This window comes from Rhinolophus sinicus, chromosome 2, assembly GCF_057876585.1.
Source record: "Rhinolophus sinicus isolate RSI-liver-muscle chromosome 2, RSI-T2T, whole genome shotgun sequence".
NCBI lineage: Eukaryota > Metazoa > Chordata > Mammalia > Chiroptera > Rhinolophidae > Rhinolophus > Rhinolophus sinicus.
Window position 1 is genome coordinate 38,469,127 of NC_142502.1, and position 8,761 is coordinate 38,477,887.

At 41.8% G+C, this 8,761-nt stretch overlaps 2 pseudogenes; both read left to right on the forward strand.

Moving 5' to 3' along the window:
* The first annotated feature begins 1,336 nt into the window (after positions 1-1,336).
* LOC109452183 (large ribosomal subunit protein eL8-like) lies at positions 1,337-2,571 on the forward strand (annotated as a pseudogene).
* Positions 2,572-2,672: 101 nt separating this feature from the next.
* LOC109452182 (large ribosomal subunit protein eL31 pseudogene) lies at positions 2,673-8,409 on the forward strand (annotated as a pseudogene).
* Positions 8,410-8,761: the final 352 nt, after the last annotated feature.

The window sequence follows — 8,761 nt, forward strand, 5'->3', positions numbered from 1 at the left end:
CTCTATATAATCACTATTTTTTATAAATTTCAAACAATATCCTCCTCTTTGTTGTATTTCTTTATTCGAGTTGGTTTTAGTCTCACAATATGTGCTCTTTCCAAGGAAATTTTCTCAGATGATGCCTGAGAACCACACTTTCTACTATGGGTACTTGTTTTGGACAGCCAACACTTTAGCTAAATGTGCAATTATTCACTGAAGTATGAAGAGCTAAGCACAGGGCACTGCCCATGTTAAATACTAAAAATATGTGAAGAGGTGAATTAGATCTGGGAGTTTGGGGAGCATGAGGAGTAACCAGCATGAATAAAACAGAGACAAGAGGCTGATCTGTTCTGAAGAATTTTTGCCAGGTAGAATGTGGTCAGAAGGGCCACACGAGTAGTTTAAACTTGATGTTTCAGGTAAGAAGAAGCCAATAAAGGTGTTTGATCAGATGTGTTGCAAGAATAAAAGCAATCTTTCAGAAATATTCTCCTAGCAGTACGATGCAGTATGAACTACAGCTGGAAAGAGAATGGAACCAGATGCGCCCGCCCACAATTGATACAGAAATCCAAGCATGACCTAATGAGGGCGCAGACAGGGATGGTGGAATAGGGATAATGTCTCAGCACTGAACTGAGCTGCATTTATGTTTCCCTAAGACAATTATCTGTTTAAGTTACTTAGAGAGCTTAAGTGGTAATGTTGTTGCTCATATATTTAATAATAACTTTTCAAAAAAGCTGATATATTACACAATATTTTCTTCTCAAGGCCTTATATTCCTCTCTTTAATGTACTGGAGCCCTTATCTACTTGACACTATCCCAAAATGTGCCTTTTAAAAAAGCTACTACTTGGGAGAAAACTTGAGTTTTCATTAAAAGTTGATTAACAAGTGCAGCTGTGAGGGGCTAGCCAGCATGAGAAGGCCTGGGTTTTGATCCCAGGTCTACCAATTAGAAGCTGTGTAGCTTGAGGCAGGTTATTTCACCATTCTGAACTTCAATTTCCTCAGCTATAAACTGAAGATTACAGTACCTATCTGCAAGATTATGGCCAAATTTAAATGAAAAAAAAAAAGGTACATGAAAGTACTTCATACATTTTACAGTGCAATGTGAGTGCAGAATTTTATTTTTGTGCACAATTATACATAAATCGAAACTAAAGCTCTCACTCTTTCAAAATGAAACTTCCTTAAAAATCTCCACAGTTACTCATTTCCTGCAGGTATTGGGGTACACTCAGCAGCAGAAAAAGGGAGGAAGTGGCATCAGTCAAGCAGGTGATATCACAAACACTACCCATCAGGAATATGGCCCAGTCTCTCCTCCCACTGCCCAAGATGTCGAAAGGGAAGAAGGCTATGGGGAAGCAGGTGGAGCCAGCCCCTGCTGTCAGGTAGAAGCAGGAGGCCAAGAAGGTGCTAGGTAAATCCCCTGTTTGAAGAAAGGCCCAAGAATTCTGGCATTGAACAGGACATCTGTCATGCGGGAGACCCTGCTCCCTGCACCATTTGTCATGCGGGGAGTCATGCGGGGTCTCTGCTCCTGCTCCCTGCACAAGAACGCAGAATGTGGCTAGGCCCAAAAGGAACACCCACGGAGCCATAGGTAGGGGAGTCATACCACTATAGTCTCACTGGCAGCTGGGTTGGAGACACAGGAAGCAGGAGCCACACGATCCGCAACCCTCCAGCGCTTGCAGGCCCAGCCACCGTCTTCTTGCTAGCCCCCATTTCTTTCTGCTAGCGTAGCCACAGCAGTTATATTAGTGGCCAATGGCTCACTGGTTACAGCTGACGGCCAACTAGCCACAGCTGATGGCCATCCAATCACAGTTGATGGCATTTACTACCTGAGCCAGCACCTTTCTATGTGAGGCTGAGAGCCTGGAAACTACTTTCTGGGGCTCTGTGCCCACAACATCCAGCCCCAAAGGGACTTCATCCACTTTGTCGAGTGTCCCCAGTACCTTCAGCTGCAGGGGCATAGAGCTATTCTCTATAAACGCCTAAAAGTGCTTCCTGCCATTAACCCTTTCCCCCAGACCTTGCACCGCCAGACTGCCTAAGCTGGCTCACAAGTACAGACCAGAGACAAAGCAAGAGAATAAGCAGAGATCACTGGCTCAGGCTGAGAAAAAAGATGCCAGCAAAGGTGAAGGTCCCCACCAAGAGGGCACCGGTCCTTCGAGCGGGGGTTAATATTGTCACCATGTTGGTGGAGAACAAGAAGGCTCAGCTGGCGGTGACTGCACGTGACCGGGATCCCGTAGAGCTGGTTGTCTTCCTGCCTGCCCTGTGCCTTACGATGGGGGTTCCCTACTGCATTACCAAGGGGCAGGCCAGGCTGGGGCATCTCGCCCACAGGAAGACCTGCACCCCCACTGCCTTCACACAGGTGAACTCAGAAGACAAAGGAGCACTGGCTAAGCTGGTGGAAGCTGTCCGGACCAATCACAATGACAGATGAGATCCAATGTCACTGGGGAAGCAACGTCCTGGGCCCCAAATCAGGGACTCACATTGCCAAGCTGGAAAAGACAAAGGCTAATGAACTTGCCACCGAGCTGGGCTGAGTGTACACTGCTGGCGTTTACTGTATATAAAAGTAATAAAATGTCTCCTTTAAACAAACAAAAAAAAGAATAGGACACAGGCAGGTCTGTAAACAATAGTCATGGTACATGACAGACAGCATGACAGACAGAACACACACCAAGACTTGGACAAATGGGCTGGAGGTCAGGAAGGGCAGGTACTGGTGCTGGAATCCTGGAGTTCAGGCCAGGGAGGATTTGCAATGGTGAAGCCAAACCCGAATTTTAGAGAAACTTAGAGACAGTAAAACAAAGACTCAAGGAGTATTAGCACAAGGGCAAAACCAGAGAGCCATGTTATCAGAAGTGGCTTACAAGGAAAGAATTTGGCATAAGGAATAAGGCAAAAATTTAGTTATGGAACCATGTAGCCATAAGGATCATACAGGGCTGAGCTGCCTGAGCTACTGACCTCAGGTTCTAGAAATTTCTTGTCAGCTGGTAAGGTTGGTATGTTTTCAAACTTAAGTGCAGGAGGTTATATTTATGCCTATTAAATTTCATCTTATTTCTCTTGGCCCATCAGTCCAGCCTGTCAGTATCTTTTTGAATCTTGACACTGTCATCCAAAGACTTAGTTGTTGCCACCAGCTTCATGTCACCTGCAGATTTGATCAATGTGCTTTCCATGCTTTGTCACTGGTTTATTAAAAGTTCCGTAGAGCCCTGTGGCACATCCCTAAAACTTCCTCTAGGAGATAGCCAGCTTCAAAGCCAGCTTCACTCTCAGTGAGCCTCACTTCTTCACCTTTCTACAAAAGCATAAAGAGGACTGTCAGCCGTCTTGCTAAAATCTCAAAACACTGAAAGTCCTAGCTCTGTCCTTGATTTTCTACTCTACACTCCCCTCTTACTCTTAGCTACCTCTGCACACATGCTCACCTCCTCCCCTCCCTTCCTCCCACCTTGAAATTATAGTCACTCTTTGTGCCAGGGTCTACTCCCTTCACCTGTGCCATGAATCCCAGCACCTCTAATCCCTTCTACATCATTTAATGCATCACATTTCCTCTATCTTTGTTTTCCACCTCCTCCTTTCCACCAGCGTCTCAGCCTAGCACAGTAGCACGCATCAGAATCTCCTGGATGGCTTGTTAAATCACAGGTTCCTGGGGACCAAAAATTGCATTTCTAACAAGTTCCAATGGTTTTAACATGCGGTACTTGGACCAGCAGCATATGGGAACTTGTTAGATTGCACATGCTAAGGCCCCACTCTAGACCTAGTAATTAAAACTGTGGAGGGGGAATGGCTAGAGTTCAGTAATCTGTGTTTTAACCAGCCCTCCAGGTGATTCTCAGGCATGCTAAATCTGAGAATCACTGGTCAGCTTATTGAGTAAAAACAGGACTTTGCAGCCAGGGAAATTTGATTCCAGATCCCTGCTGTGTTCCTTCCTACCTGTGTACTGTGGTCACCTGGCTTACCTTCCCAAAGCCTCAATGTTCTAATCTATACACCGGGAATGATAATACCTACCTCTGTGGGTGGAAATGAAGATTAAATGAGATAATGTAGGTAAAAAACTTAGTACAAAGCCTAAATATTCAATAAATGGAAGCAATATTTGCTTAACTTATTAGGAAAGTCTGAATCTCTGTCATCACTTAAAAAAAAAATCTCTCCCTCTATCTTGTCTTACTATGACCTTCATAGCCAAACCCATAAAAATCTCCATTCTCTGTCTCCAATTTCTCACATCTCATCACTCCTTAGATTGCCACAGTTGGCTTCCAAAAGTAGTGGACTCTACAGCTCTCATTTTTCTAGCCTCTGTATTCTTTCCTTCATGACATTCTCTCTTTCCTTGGTTTTCCTCTTCACCCTTTCATGATGCTGCTCCCACCTTCCTGCTGATTCTGTCTTTGTCTCTTTAACTGGCTCTTCCTCCCATTAACTGCCTTTTCAGTGTTCTCCATAATTCATCTTTGTTTCTTCTCACCCATGACTACAGCTTTACCTACCACCTATCCGCATTCCCAGACAAGAGCTCTCTGGAGGTCCAGACATCTCCAACTGACAACTCAATATCCCAACTCAGAAGACCCGTGGCCCCTCAAAGTCAACACAAGCCAAAGATCAAACCCATGCTGCTCCCCGACATCTGTTTCTCCTTCTCAATTCCATATGTTCTCAGAGAGACTGGGGGGCGAGAATGGGGCTCTAAAGGTCAGAGTCAGGGTCTAACTATCTCTGATCTCTATATCTGGCCTCAGAGCCAATTAGGCACTTAATAACATATATGTTTATTGAATGTGTGAATTAATAAAGTGAATTATGTCATATTGTCCAGTAAATTTCATAAAAAGAAGTTAAATACTCTAGTAGGAAAAAGAAAACGAACTTCTTCCTAAATGCACACTGTTAGTTGGAGTCATCCCTTCCCCTTCTAGATCCTGACTTCAAATGCACAGGCTTTAGTGTCTGAAATCTACCTTTCCCTTACTAAAAATCAGGATATTTACCCATTCCAGACTTTGCATACCTCTCTTCATAAATGCTCCAACATGATCAAGAGTAGTTTCATAATCACACCAGTAAGCACTTTAATTCTGCTAGAATACCATTTACCCAGAAATTTGAACACCTTTAGGACAGCTAAGTGTTTCCTCAATATTGCTTATCTGGGGTTTCTGGTCCTTTTTAAGGATGTTTGTTCTGCTCTTTTTAACGTGAAGTCCATTCTCCTTGAAGAAAAGTAGAGGTGAAATCAAAGTTGAGTACTTTTGTTCTCTCAGTCATGTAGCCTTCGACCACCCGTCCCTACTCCATGGAGTCTTTATCCCTTCCTGATGCTTGCGTGAAAAATACAGCTTGGCATGTTGTTTTTCTATCACCTTTAGCATTCTTATCACGATGAGGTTTAGACTTGCTGATTATATTCTTACATTTTTAGCCACTTTAGGAATATTCTTTCCTGGCAATGAGCCCCTCCTTCAGTCTTTTGTATCCTGGCCAAAGGAGAGCAGGTGAAGAGATGAAGGAGCTAGGGAGCCAGGCTGAGAAGGGAGCAGGTGTCCCCCTGCCCTGAGGAGGTCCCATCGGTCTAAGCAGCACAGGTATCAGAAGGACACAAAGCCGAGCACCAGCTCTCAGCAACCAGAAAATGCAAGCCCGGGGCTGGCCAGATGTTTCCTGTTGAACCAGACATGCAAGTATTTTAGCTTCTTATCTGATAACATGAACATTTCAAATTTGTTGTTATTTTAATTTTAGATTTGCCTATCTTAATTCCAGATTGCTGTTTAATCATCAGTGGTTTGGAACATTTCAGCTTTTAGTTTCTTACTAAGTTAAGTATTTAATGATCTGTAAACAAACACTTGAGAAGATGCTACTTAAAGGGCCTCTAATCCCTCTGTACTTTGTTAAATGAATAAATTCACTCTTAAATTATCTTCTGATTTTTAAGTAAGCATTCTGCTACTAATGTGAAAAAAACTAAGGCTGGGGATGGTGGTCATTGAAGGGAAGGAAGCATTGCTTTAAAAATCTTTTGGGCTTTTTCAGTTCCCACTCCAGCTGGGGGTAAATTCTTTTTGTGGAGTTTCTCTGGCCATCATAATCAGGAGGGAGGGTTTGGGAAAGGGAAAAAAAAAGCAGGGGGTGAGAGTATGGGAGTAAGAGTGCCCCAGGACCCTGACAGGGAAGGAGAACCTATGTAAGTTTAGGGTCAAATCCAAGAAGAGAAATTCCAAGAAGAATTGACAGGAATGAGATACAGAGAAAGATTAATTTAAACACACAGTTGATTTCTTAGACAAAAGGAGATCAAAAGCCAGAGGAAACATTAAAAAGCAAACAAGGGAAACAAAAAGTGTGATTAGAAAAGGCTATGATAAAACAATTAATTGCTCATTATCAACCCTCACTTCAGATTCCAAGAATGGAATTCATATTCAGCAGGTCGTCATGCTTGGAGCACGTCCTTTATGAAATATGCGCTCACCCCTGAGACCTCACTATTGCTTTAGATAACTTAATTTTACCCTTCATAAGAACTATTTCTTACAGGTCTGTCAGATTTTCTTTTACTTCTTTTCTTTCTTTCTGGCTTTTTCTTTTTTTCTTTCTTCTTCTTTTTTAATAGCCACTCATGCCTCTTGGTTCTCTTCCAGAATCTCAGGTTTAGGGATTATGCTTTTTGAGAAACATGTCTCACCCTAGAAGTTACAGTTCTTTGCCATGGCTATTACATATATCATAACATAGTCACTTCCTCTTGAGAAATTAATCTTCCCTTATTCATCAGAATTAGGCCCAGAGCAGCAGTTCTCTTTTTCACTTCTAGGAAATGAAACTGTCAGGAGAGCAAGTATAGTATAGTCAGATGTTCTTCCAATTTATTGTCATCATTGTCTCATATTTGAATATCTGCTACAGCGAGGTTTCAGCTACAGTCCCACCTGAGATTATAGAAGTAGAAACAGATCCACGTCACTGTCAAGCAGACTCTGATCACAGAAAGGATCACCATCCAGGTAACAGCACAAGTTTTCTTGGTTTCTAAGACTGCCATGGCATGGGGAAGTGAAAATGAGCAAGCATTTTAGGGCCAGGGTCACCAGCATTAAGTCGTAGCCTGAAGCAATGGGGAAAGCAGAAGTCAAAGGTAGGAACAAAACTGGAGTGGTGAGGTGTGCAAAGATCCCAAATGCCAGGAAGGGAGTGTGCAAAAATCAAACATGGTGTGCTTCCCAAATGATAGAAGCCAATATTTGGTTTTGGAGCCAAGAGTTCATTAGGGAAAAAATAAATAAATAAATAAATAAATAAGCAAGTACAACAGTTGTGTTTTTTACAGGTTTGTGAAAGCAGAATTTCATTTGTTTGTTCATTACTCTATCCCAGGGTCCTCGCAAAGCTGCTGGCGTATACTACGCTGTTTCCCCTAAAATAAGACCTAGCCAGACAATCAGCTCTAATGAATCTTTTGGAGCAAAAATTAATATAAGACCCAGTCTTATATTACATTAGATTAGATTAGATTAGATTAGATTAGATTAGATTAGATTAGATTAGATTCGGTATTATATTGTTATGTTATGTTATGTTATGTTATGTTATGTTATGTTATGTTATGTTATGTTATGTTATGTTATGTTATGTTATGTTATGTTATGTTATGTTATGTTATGTTATGTTATGTTATGTTATGTTATGTTATGTTATGTTATGTTATGTTATGTTATGTTATGTTATGTTATGTTATGTTATGTTATGTTATGTTATGTTATGTTATGTTATGTTATGTTATGTTATGTTATGTTATGTTATAAGACCCAGTCTTATATTATAGTAAAATAAGACCGGATCTTATATTAATTTTTGCTCCAAAGGATGCATTAGAAATGATTGTCCGACTAGGTCTTATTTTCGGGGGAAACACAGTAAGTGCTCAAGAAATTAGTAGTGACATTTCCAACCTGGGCCCAGCAAAATGGCTCCCCCAAAGAAGCGTGGCAGGAGAAGAAGGGCCATTCTGCCATCAACGAGGTAGTGACCAGGGAATACATCATCAATGTTCACAAGCGCATCCTTGGAGTGGGTTTCAAGAAGTGTGCCCCTCCGGCACTCAAAAATATCCAGAAATTTTCCATGAAGGAGATGGGAACCCCAGATATGCACATTGGCATCTGACTCAACCAAGTTGCTTGGGCCAAAGGAATAAGGACTGTCCATACCACATCTGGGTGCAGTTGTCCAGAAAGTGTAATGAGGATGAAGATTCACCAAATAAGCTCTATATATTGGTTGCCTACATACCTGTCACCACTTTCAAAAATCTACAAACAGTTCATGTGGATGAGAACTAACTGCTGATTGTGTAATAAAGTAATAAATCTGCCAAAAAAAAGAAAGAAATTAGTAGTGAATCAATCAAACATCAGTGTCTGCAACATTTTTTAAAAGAAATAGACTAGCATAGGTGTGGTACACAATGATTAGAACTGATTTAAAGGGCCAACGCTCAAGTAGAGATGATGCTGCAGTACTACGTCAACCCATTTGGCCAGGGTCTACCCTCTGTCAGAGTTGTATCAAATCATACTCCTCCTGCAGTTTCAATACCACTAAGCAATCCCCACTAATAAGAGAAGAGAGAAAGTGTTCTGGGTTCTTTTGCTGTAGCACCTTTGCCATAGACATCCTTTCAACAAACATTTT